Source organism: Mobula hypostoma, chromosome 2 (genome assembly GCF_963921235.1).
Source record: "Mobula hypostoma chromosome 2, sMobHyp1.1, whole genome shotgun sequence".
Taxonomy (NCBI): Eukaryota; Metazoa; Chordata; class Chondrichthyes; order Myliobatiformes; family Myliobatidae; genus Mobula; species Mobula hypostoma.
In genome coordinates, this window is record NC_086098.1 from 37,432,979 (window position 1) to 37,445,494 (window position 12,516).

A 12,516-nucleotide genomic window follows, 5' to 3' on the forward strand; every position below is an offset into this window, starting at 1 on the left:
CAAATCTGAAATATTCTTAAAATAAAAATCGTGCCTCCAAACCTCAGCCTATCAACATACGGTCAATCGTCCAACCAGGAAGGCGTGTAGTTTTAAAGGGCGGGTCAGTGATGTGATTGACAGGTTGCCGCTTGCCTGTAGCGCTAATTTAGGATACAGCATGTCCACGATCGGTGCCGCTCTCACGGTTGAGTATGGGAGAGCAGCGAGGCCTTTTTGTGAAGGGTCAATGCACAAGAATAAACAAAAATTTGGAAGAGAGAACTACATTATTTATCAGTCAGAAGTGTGTTTAACGAAACTTTATTTCACAAGTCAGGATGGCCGAGCGGTCTAAGGCGCTGCGTTCAGGTCGCAGTCTCCCCTGGAGGCGTGGGTTCGAATCCCACTCCTGACACATTTTGTGTCTTTTAGCGAACATAAATTTTATCTAGAAATTAATGAAAATATAATCTTGTAAATAATTTTGATTCTTAACAATGTCTAAAAATGTTTTCTATTCATAACACATATAGAAGGGTAGAAGCAAAAAGTAGTAAGGTGAAAAGTAAAAGTGGCAGTCCGGCAAACCCAGGGCAAAAATCAAAAAGGGCCACTTTTCAACATAATTGTATAAGGGCCAAGAGTGTTTCAAAAGCAAACCTGAAGGCTTTGTGTGTCAATGCAAGGAGCATTCGTAACAAGGTGGATGAATTAAAAGTGCAGGTTGTTATTATGATGTAGTTGGGTTCACAGAGACATGGCTCCAGGGTGACCAAGGATAGGAGCTCAACATTCAGGGATATTCAATATTCAGGAGGGATCGACATGAAAGAAAAGGAGGTGGCGTAGCGTTGCTGGTTAGAGAGAAGATTAACACAATAGAAAAGAAGGACATTGGTCAGGAGGATGTGGAATCGATATGGGTAGAGCTGTATAACACGAAGGGGCAGAAAACGCTGGTGGGGGTTGTGTACAGGCCACCTAACAGTAGTAGTGAGGTTGGGGATAGCATTAAACAGCAAATTAGAAATGCGTGCAATAAAGGAACAGTAGTTATAATGGGGGACTTCAATCTACATATAGATTGGGTAAACCAAATTGGTAAGGGTGCTGAGGAAAAGGATTTCTTGGAATGTATACGGGATGGTTTTTTGAACCAACATGTCGAAGAACCAACTAGAGAGCAGGCTATTCTAGACTGGGTATTGAGCAATGAGGTAGGATTAGTTAGCAATCTTGTCGTGAGAGGCCCCTTTGGTAAGAGTGACCATAATATGGTGGAATTCTTCATTAAGATGGAGAGTGACATAGTTAATTCAGAAACAAAGGTTCTGAACTTAAAGAAGGGTAACTTTGAAGGTATGAGACGTGAATTAGCTAAGATTAGAGTGGCAAATGATACTTAAAGGGTTGATGGTGGATATGCAATGGCAAGCATTTAAAGATCACATGGATGAACAACAACAATTGTTCATCCCAGTTTGGCAAAAGAATATATCAGGGAAGGTAGTGCACCCGTGGCTGACGAGGGAAATTAGGGATAGTATCAATTGCAAAGAAGCTTTTATAGATATGTGAAAAGAAAAAGATTGGTTAAGACAAATGTAGGTTCCTTACAGACAGAAACAGGTGAATTGATTATGGGGAACAAGGACATGGCAGACCAATTGAATAACTACTTTGGTTCTGTCTTCACTAAGGAGGGCATAAATAATCTTCCGGAAATAGTAGGGGACAGAGGGTCTAGTGAGATGGAGGAACTGGGGGAAATTACATGTTAGTTCGGAAGTGGTGTTAGGTAAATTGAAGGGATTAAAGGCAGATAAATCCCCAGGGCCAGATGGTCTGCATCCCAGAGTGCTTAAGGAAGTAGCCCAAGAAATAGTGGATGCATTAGTGATAATTTTTCAAAACTCTTTAGATTCTGGATTAGTTCATGAGGATTGGAGGATGGCTAATGTAACCCCGCTTTTTAAAAAAGGAGTGAGAGAGAAACCGGGGAATTATAGACCGGTTAGCCTAACATCGGTGGTGGGGAAAATGCTAGAGTTAGTTACCAAAGATGTGATAACAGCACATTTGGAAAGCGGTGAAATCATCTGACAAAGTCAGCATGGATTTGTGAAAGGAAAATCATGTCTGACGAATCTCATAGAATTTTTTGAGGATGTAACTAGTAGAGTGGATAAGGGAGAACCAGTGGATATGGTATATTTGGATTTTCAAAAGGATTTTGACAAGGTCCCACACAGGAGATTAGTGTGCAAACTTAAAGCACACGGTATTGGGGGTATGGTATTGATGTGGATAGAGAATTGGTTGGCAGACAGGAAGCAAAGAGTGGGGATAAACGGGACCTTTTCAGAATGGCAGGCAGTGACTAGTGGGGTACCGCAAGGCTCAGTGCTGGGACCCCAGTTGTTTACAATATATATTAATGACTTAGACGAGGGAATTAAATGCAGCATCTCCAAGTTTGCGGATGGCACGAAGCTGGGCGGCAGTGTTAGCTGTGAGGAGGATGCTAAGAGGATGCAGGGTGACTTGGATAGGTTAGGTGAGTGGGCAAATTCATGGCAGATGCAATTTAATGTGGATAAATGTGAGGTTATCCACTTTGGTGGCAAAAACAGGAAAACAGATTATTATCTGAATGGTGGCCGATTAGGAAAAGGGGAGGTGCAACGAGACCTGGGTGTTATTATACACCAGTCATTGAAAGTGGATATGCAGGTACAGCAGGCGGTGAAAAAGGCGAATGGTATGCTGGCATTCATAGCAAGACGATTCGAGTACAGGAGCAAGGAGGTACTACTGCAGTTGTACAAGGCCTTGGTGAGACCACACCTGGAGTACTGTGTGCAGTTTTGGTCCCCTAATCTGAGGAAAGACATTCTTGCCATAGAGGGAGTACAAAGAAGGTTCACCAGATTGATTCCTGGGATGGCAGGACTTTCATATGATGAAAGACTGGATCGGCTAGGCTTATACTCGCTGGAATTTAGAAGATTGAGGGGGGATCTTATTGAAATGTATAAAATCCTAAAGGGATTGGACAGGCTAGATGCAGGAAGATTGTTCCCGATGTTGGGGAAGTCCAGAACGAGGGGTCACAGTTGGAGGACAAAGGGGAAGCCTTTTAGGACCAAGATGAGGAAAAACTTCTTCACACAGAGAGTGGTGAATCTGTGGAATTCTCTGCCACAGGAAACAGTTGAGGCCAGTTCATTGGCTATATTTAAGAGGGAGTTAGATATGGCCCTTGTGGCTAAAGGGATCGGGGGTATGGAAAGAAGGCAGGTACAGGGTTCTGGGTTGGATGATTAGCCATGATCATACTGAATGGTGGTGCAGGCTCGAAGGGTCGAATGGCCTACTCCTGCACCTATTTTCTATGTTCCTATGTTTCTATAGGCGAAGGAAGATCCCCTTGCAATACTCAAGAAGAATCCAGACAAATAACTTGGAATCATCAGGACAATGGAGCTAAGAAACATATTCTCACAAATGGGATTCGTATACTGTAGTTGCTTTATTGGCATACACACTGTGGGCTGAAGGGTCTGTTTCTGAGCTGTCTGACTCCAAGATTTTAGATTGATTTCATTATATTTACTTAGAATATTTACAAATACAGCTACAAGTCTTACGTTTGCTGTTTCAAAATATATTTTTTCATTTAAAAAAAGTCAAAATAATAACTTAAAATTCCAGTATAAGTCATATTATTCCTGTTATTTAACATTAGCAAATCATTAATTGCCATTCAGTTACATATTGAAAGCAGTACTGTAATTTAAAGGTGATGTTGCTGGGTGGGTGGGGGGGGGGGAGTGAAGGGGGTGCATTCCAACACAGATTTCGACTAATTTGTGTGGAAATGCAAGAGGCCTGAACACTGACCCTCGTCTACTGAGCCCTTGCAGTGGCTACATCATGTTCAGCATACCATACAGCATACAGTCCTGGAAATAGACTGTGCCACCTAGAGAGTGACGTTGATACCTGTATGTCCCCAAAGCATAAACAACACGGAGTTCCATGTCATGCAGGGGTTTTTTTTTGAAGAAAAACTTGTACCTCATCCCAGATTTTTTTTTGGCAAGGACATTCTCTGAGGAGATGGGCAATAGTCTCACCTCAACTACGGACATCCAAAGGATGGTGTATAGTCAGGTCAATATGCCGATCATACACAAAAAAAAATCCATGGAAAAGGCCTTCCTCATCGCTAACTCAGCAAGATCGTGTTGCTTGTTTGAAAACTTTGGTGATGAGGCATTCTGTCAAATGACTATGACAGTCTGCTCAGGGAAACTGACCACTGATCCAACAGTTTCCTTCTCCTGTAGGACTCCATGACATTTTGTTCATCTACTGTACCGCATAATCATTTTGTCGTCAAGTGAGTTTTATGGAGAAGTGTTCAATGTGAGGCTGGTGGTGCGACACAATGCAATTAAAAGAAGCATTCAAGGCAGTGTGGTCGGACCCATCCTTACAACAGGTAAGCGGGGCATGGAAATAATCTCAACACCTCGACCCACTTGTTGCAGCCACACACAAAAGTAGCCATCACAGTAAAGATCACATTGTGGATATTTCGTCCCTTTGTTGATACATAGAACATAGAGTTATGCAGGTTAGAAACAGTCCGTACAGCCTATTTCATCCAAGCCTACCAAAATGCCTACTAACAATAATTGGTTTTGACTGTGGTACATAACCCTCTAGACCATTTTACCTCCATCTATCTGTCCAAATGTCTTTTAAGCATTGTAGTTGTATAGGCCTTTACCATTTCCTCTGGCAGCTCCTACCATATACATCCTCTCTGGGAAATACTTGACATTTAGATTCCCTTTAAACCCTTCGTCCCTTAGTTTTAGGCTCTGCTATCCTAGGAAAAAGACTGGGACTAACTAGCCTCAAAACTTATAAAGATCTAATATAAATCTCAATCTCTTTCTATCTGGGGAAAAAAGCAGTCCCAGCCTATCCAATCTCTACATTAATTTAAGCCCTCCAATCCAAGCAACATTCCTGTGAACTTCTTCTACACCTTCGCTAGGTTAATCATATCCTTTCTAAAGTGAAGTGGCCAAACTGCACATAATACTTCAAGTTCATCCTAACCAACTTTTTGTACAACTGTAACATGACTATAAGACTATAACACATAGGAGCAGAATTAGGCCACTCAGCCCATCAACTCTGCACTGCTATTCCATCATGTCTGATTTACTATCCCTCTCAACACCATTCTCCACCTTCTCCCTGTACCCTTTGATGCCCTGACTAATCAAAATTATATCAACCTGTGCTTTAAAGATACTCAATGACATGGCTTCCAGAGCCATCCCTGGCAATGAATTCCACAGATTTACCACCCTCTGAATAAAGAAATTTCTCCTCATCCCTGTTCGATATAGATATCCTACTATTCCCTCTGGTCCCAGACTCACCCACCGCTGGAATTCCACTCTATCTCTATTCAATAGGTTTCATTAAAATCAAGTATCATTCTTCTAAACTCCAGTTGATCTCTAAATTACAGGACTAGAGCTATTAAATGCTCCTCATATGTTAACCCTTTCATTCCCAGAATCACCCCTGTGAACCTCCCCGAGACCCTTTTTAATGCAGCACATCTTTTCTTAGCAAGAAATCAACAGATTGGAAGGGCTATGATAATAATTTAATTAAAAACATCATTGACTGTGTTGTGAAACCACTGACTCATATTTGTAATCCGTCTTTCCAATATACAAAGCTGGGGATAAACATGTATTTTCAAATTATAGACCAGTTTCTTTGCTCTCACAGTTTTCCAAAATATTGGAAAAAATATTTGTAAGAAGGTTAAATGATTTCATATCAAAACATAATATACTCTGGGAACAGCAATCAGAAAAAACAGAACCACTACAATAGCATTAATAGATTTTGTAGAAGAGATATCAAACAAATTTCCTTGTAGAAGAAATGAATACAAAGTGGGAATATTCCTTGATCTAAAAAAAGCATTTGACACCATTAACCATAAATTATTATTAACAAAATTAGAAAGACATGGTATTAGAGGGGTGGCACATGACTGGTTAAGTTGTTATTTGGAAGACAGGTATCAGTATGTACATATAAACAACTCGAATTCAAAACTTTTGAGGGTAACTTGTGGGGTTCCACAAGATTCAGTGCTTGGTCCATTGCTGTTCATTTTGTATATAAACGATGTATGTATGGTCTCTCAGACATTAAAATGTATATTATTTGCTGATGGTACAATTGTATTTTGTAGTGGGGAACATCTGAAACAACTTTTGGATACAGTGAAGAAAGAACTAAAAATTATAAAGAAATGGTTTGATACTAACAAATTATCAGTGAATCTAAGTAAAACTAAATTCATAATATTTGGAAACCATGTACCAAACTCATATAGTAAACTTAGAATAAATGATGTTGAAATTGATAAGGTATCTGAAACAAAATTTTTAGGAGTGGTAATAGACAATAAATTAAGCTGGAAACCACATATAAATTATGTCAAAGCAAAAATGTCAAAATCTATTACAATACTGTACAAAGCACAAGATTTCTTAAATCAGGAATCTTTGTATACATTATACTGTTCACTTATAGTCCCTTACATGACTTACTGTGTAGAGGTATGGGGAAATACATACAAAACAAATACAAACTCAATTTTTCTACTCCAAGAGAAAGTCATACGAATTGTAAATAAGACAAGTTATTATGAGCCAACCAATCCACTATTTATTCAACTAAACACTTTAAAATTCAAAGATTTCGTAGATTTTAAAATAATACACATTATGTATAAAGTAAAAGATGGACAGCTACCACAAAGTATCCAAAGGTTGTTTAAAATGATAGAAAGTCAACACGATTTGAGAGGAACATGTATATTTCAAAAACAAAGGATAAGAACAAACGTAAAAAGTCATTGTATTTCAGTCAGAGGGGTGAATCTATGGAACAGTTGTAGTGAGAATTTAAAAACATGCACCACACTTAACAAGTTTAAAAAATTATTTAAAAATAACTTAATGAACAAATATAAAATATATGATTTTAAATGAATGGGAGTAATGTAAATAAATGATACTTGGAATTGGATTTTGTGTTAAAAGATTATGAAATTTTTTTGTTTTGATGTGATGATTGATGCCAAATATGTTGTTGTATAAGTAAGAGGGGTAGGCGTAATAAGCTGTAGCTTCAGCCTACACCCTTTCGGTCTGTTTTAAAGAATATTTATGGTTTTTATTCTAATTTTGTCCTATAACATCATCGTTGAAAATGATGCTTTTTGTTATGTTTGTACTGACCAAAATAAATTTCATTCATTCATTCATTCATAAGTGCCCAAAACTGCTCACAATACTCCAAGTATGGTCTGACAAATGCCTTACAAAGCCTCAGCATCACATCCTGGCTTATTTATCACAGTCCTCTCAAAATGAATTCTAACCTTACCACAGTCTCAACCTGCAAGATAACCTTTAGGGAATCCTGCATAAGGACTCCCAAGTCCTAGAACACCTTCGATTTTTAAAATTTTCTCCATTTAGAAAACAATCTACGCCTTTATTCCTTTGCCAAAGCGCATGACCATATACTCCCCATGCTATATTTCATTTGCCTCTTTTTTGCCCATTCTGTCACATTATCTGTGTCTTTCTGCAGACTCTCTCCTTCCTCAACACAACCTGCCCCTCCACCAATATTTGTACCATCTGCAAACTTCACCACAAAGCTATCAATTCCATCATTCAAATCGTTGACATATAACATGAAAAGAAGTGGTCAATACAAATCCCTGCAAAACAACACTGGTCACCAGCATTCAACCAAAATATGTCCCCTTTATTCCTAGGAAGAGGTACAGTTGACGTTTCGGGCCAAGACCCTCGTCAGGACTAACTGAAGGAAGAGCTAATAAGAGATTTGAAAGTGGGAGGGGGAGGGGGAGATCCAAAATGATAGGAGAAGACAGGAGGGGGAGGGATGGAGCCAAGAGCTGGACAGTTTATTGGCAAAAGGGATATGAGAGGATCATGGGACAGAAGGCCCAGGGAGAAGGAAAAGGGAGAGGGGGGAAAAACCCAGAGGATGGGCAAGGGGTATAGTCAGAGGGACAGAGGGAGAAAAAAGAGAGAGAGAGAAAGAATGTGTATATATAAATAAATAACGGATGGGGTACGAGGGGGAGGTGGGGCATTAGCGGAAGTTAGAGAAGTCAATGTTCATGCCATCAGGTTGGAGGCTACCCAGACGGAATATAAGGTGTTGTTCCTCCAACCTGAGTGTGGCTTCATCTTTACAGTAGAGGAGGCAGTGGATAGACATATCAGAATGGGAATGGGATGTGGAATTAAGATGTGTGGCCACTAGGAGATCCTGCTTTCTCTGGCAGACAGAGCGTAGGTGTTCAGCAAAGCGGTCTCCCAGTCTGCGTCGGGTCTCGCCAATATATAGAAGGCCACATCGGGAGAACCGGACGCAGTATATCACCCCAGCCGACTCACGGGTGAAGTATCGCCTCACCTGGAAGGACTGTCTGCGGCCCTGAATGGTGGTGAGGGAGGATGTGTAAGGGCATGTGTAGCACTTGTTCCGCTTACAAGGATAAGTGCCAGGAGGGAGATCAGTGGGGAGGGATGGGGGGACGAATGGACAAGGGAGTCGCGTAGTGCGCGATCCCTGTGGAAAGCAGAGAGACGGAGGGAGGGAAAGATGTGCTTAGTGGTGGGATCCCATTGGAGGTGGCGGAAGTTACGGAGAATAATATGTTGGACCCGGAGGCTGGTGGGGTGGTAGGTGAGGACCAGAGGAACCCTATTCCTAGTGGGGTGGCAGGAGGATGGAGTGAGAGCAGATGTGCGTGAAATGGGGGAGATGCGTTTGAGAGCAGAGTTGATGGTGGAGGAAAGGAAGCCCCTTTCTTTAAAAAAGGAGGACATCTCCCTTGTCCTGGAATGAAAAGCCTCATCCTGAGAGCAGATGCGGCGGAGATGGAGGAATTGCGAGAAGGGGATGGCATTTTTGCAAGAGACAGGGTGAGAAGAGGAATAGTCCAGATAGCTGTGAGAATCAGTAGGCTTATAGTAGATATCAGTAGATAAGCTGACTCCAGAGATAGAGACAGAAAGATCTAGAAAGGGGAGGGAGATGTCGGAAATGGACCAGGTAAACTTGAGGGCAGGGTGAAAGTTGTAGGCAAAGTTAATGAAGTCAACGAGCTCAGCATGCGTGCAGGAAGCAGCGCCAATGCAGTTGTCGATGTAGCGAAGGAAAATTGGGGGACAGATACCAGAATAGGTTTGGAACATAGATTGTTCCACAAAGCCCCCTCGTACCCCATCTGTTATTTATTTATATACACACATTCTTTCTCTCTCTCTCCTTTTTCTCCCTCAGTCCCTCTGACTATACCCCTTGCCCATCCTCTGGGTTCCCCCCCCTCCCCCTTTTCCTTCTCCCTGGGCCTCCTGTCCCATGATCCTCTCGTATCCCTTTTGCCAATCAACTGCCCAGCTCTTGGCTCCATTCCTCCCCCTCCTGTCTTCTTCTATCATTTTGGATCTCCCCCTCCCCCTCCCCCTCCCACTTTCAAATCTCTTACTAGCTCTTCCTTCAGTTAGTCCTGACGAAGGGTCTCAGCCTGAAACATCGACTGTACCTCTTCCTAGAGATGCTGCCTGGCCTGCTGTGTTCACCAGCAACCTTGATAGTCATAGTCATCATAGTCATAGTCATAGTCATAGTCATTGTCATACTTTATGGATCCTGGGGGAAATTGGTTTTCATTACAGTTGCACCATAAATAATAAATAGTAATAACACCATAAATAGTTAAATAGTAATATGTAAATTATGCCAGAAAATACGTCCAGGACCAACCTGTTGGCTCAGGGTGCCTGACCCTCCAAGGGAGGATTTGTAAAGTTTGATGGCCACAGGCAGGAATGACTTCCTATGACTCTCTGTGTTGCATCTTGGAGGAATGAGTCTCTGGCTGAATGTACTCCTGTGCCCACCCAGTACATTATGTTGTGGATGGGAGACATTGACCAAGATGGCATGCAACTTGGACAGCATCCTCTTTTCAGACACCACCGTCAGAGAGTCCAGTTCCATCGCCACAACATCACTGGCCTTACGAATGAATGATGTGTGTTGCTTGAATTTCCAGCATCTGCAGAATTCCTCGTGTTCCCCTTTATTCCCACTCTTTGCCCTGCCACTCAACAATTTTCTATCCATGCTAGTATCTTTTCTGTAATACCTTGGGCTCTTATCTTGTTAAATAGCCTAATGTATGGCATCCTGTCAAAGGCCTTCTGAAAATCCAAGTAAATAATCTTTGTCTATCCTATCTGTTATTTTCTCAAAGAATTCCAACAGATTTTTTCTGACAAGATTTACCCCTAAGGAAGCTATATTGACTTTTGCCTATTTTATCTTAGGCCTTCAAGTACGCCAAAACTCATCCTTAGTAATGGACTCCAACATCTTACCAACCACCGAAGTCAGGCTAAATGGCCTATAATTTCTTTTCTTTAGCCTCCCTTCCTCCCTAAAGAATGGAGTGGCATTTGCAATTTTCCAGTCCTCTGGAACCATTTCAAAATGTAGTGATTCTTGAAAGATCATTACTAATGTCTCCTCTTTCATAACCCTGGGCGTAGTCCATATAGTCTGCATGACTTATCTATCTTTAGACTTTTCAGCTTCCTGAGCACTTTCCCCTTAGGAGTAGCAACTACACTCAGTTTAGCCCCCTGACACTCTCAAATTTCTGGCATACTGCTGGTGCCTTTCACAGTGAAGACTGACACAAAATACTTACTCAGTTCGCGTGCCATTATTTTGTCTAATGTTGTTACCTCTCCAGCATCATTTTCCAACAGTCTGGTATTCACTCTCACCTCTCTTTTACTCTTCATATATCTGAAAAACCTTTTGTATTCTATTATACTATTGGCTAGCTTGCCTTCATATTTAATCTTTTTCTCTCCTTATTGTCTTCTTGTTACCTTCCATTAGTTTTTTAAAACTTTCCAATCCTCTAACTTCTCTCTAATTTTTGTTATATTAAGTGACCTCTTTTTTGCTTTTGTTGTCTTTAACTTCCCTTGTCAGCTATGGTTGCATCATCCTGCCTTTAGAATGTTTCTTCATCTTTGGGATGTATCTAAACTGTGCCCCCAGAAGCTCTAGCCATTGTTGTTCTGCTATCATCCCTGATTGTGTCCACTTTTAATTGACTTTGGCCAGTTCCTCTCTCATGCCTCTGTAGTTCCCTTTACTGCATTGTAATGTGGATACATCTGACTTTCGATTCTACCTCTCAAACTACAGGGTGAATTCTATCATATTATGATAACTACCTGCTAAAAATTCTTTTACCTTAAGCTCCCTAGTCAAATCTGGTTCAATACACAACATCCAATCCAGAATTACCTTTCCCCTAATGGGCTCATCCACAAACTGCTCTAAAAAGCCATCTTGTAGGCATTCTACAAACTCCTTCTCTTGAGATGCAGCACCAACCTGATTTTCCACAATCTACTGCATATTGAAATTCCCCTTGATGATCGTAACATTGTACTTATTACATGCCTTTTCTGTCTCCTGTTGTAATTTATATTGCACATCCAGGCTACTGTTCAGAGGATCTGTATATAACTTCCATCAGGGTCTTTTTACCCTTGCAGTTTCTTATCTCTACCCACAAGGATTTTATATCTTCCGATCCTATGTCACGTTTTTATAAGGATTTGATTTAATGTTTTACCACCAGAACCACCCCACCAGCTTTGCCTACTGCCTGTCCGTAAGACCGTAAGATAAAGGAGCCTGTCTTTCAATACAAGGTGTATCCTTGGATGTTAAGCTCCCAACTATAATCTTCTTTCAGCCATGACTCAGTGATGCCAATAACATCCTGCCTGCCAATCTTTAACTGTGCTACAAAATCATTTACCTTATTCCATGTACAGCATGCATTCAAATATAACACCTTCAGTCCTGTATTCATCACCCTTTTTGATTTTGCCCTCATGTTACACTCAACTCATCCCACTGACTGTAATTTTGCTCTATGCCTGTCCTTCCTCGCTGTCTCACTACATGCTGCATCTACTTGTATACCTACTGCCCCATCCTCAGCCCTATCATTCTGGTTCCCTTCCCTCTGCCAAATTAGTTTAGACCCTCCCCATCAGTTCTAACAAACCTGTCCGCAGGATATTAGCCCTCCTTGGATTCAGATGTAAACCTATCCTTTTTGTACAGGTCATACCTTCCCCCGAAGAGATCCCAATGATCCAGAAATGTGAAACCCTGCCTCCTGAACCAGATCCTCAGCCTCTCATTCATCAGTTCTATCATCCATTCTGCCATGATTAGTACATGATACTGGGAGTAATTCAGAGATTATTATCTTGGAGGCCCTGTTCTACAGCCTCTTCCCTTACTCCTTTACTTACTGCACAGGACTTC

At 41.2% G+C, this 12,516-nt stretch overlaps 1 non-coding gene across 1 annotated transcript; it reads left to right on the forward strand.

The window, feature by feature from the left end:
- Positions 1–314: 314 nt before the first annotated feature.
- On the forward strand, positions 315–397 carry trnal-cag (transfer RNA leucine (anticodon CAG)). The gene has a single exon. It is a non-coding gene; the product is annotated as a tRNA-Leu (tRNA).
- Positions 398–12,516: the final 12,119 nt, after the last annotated feature.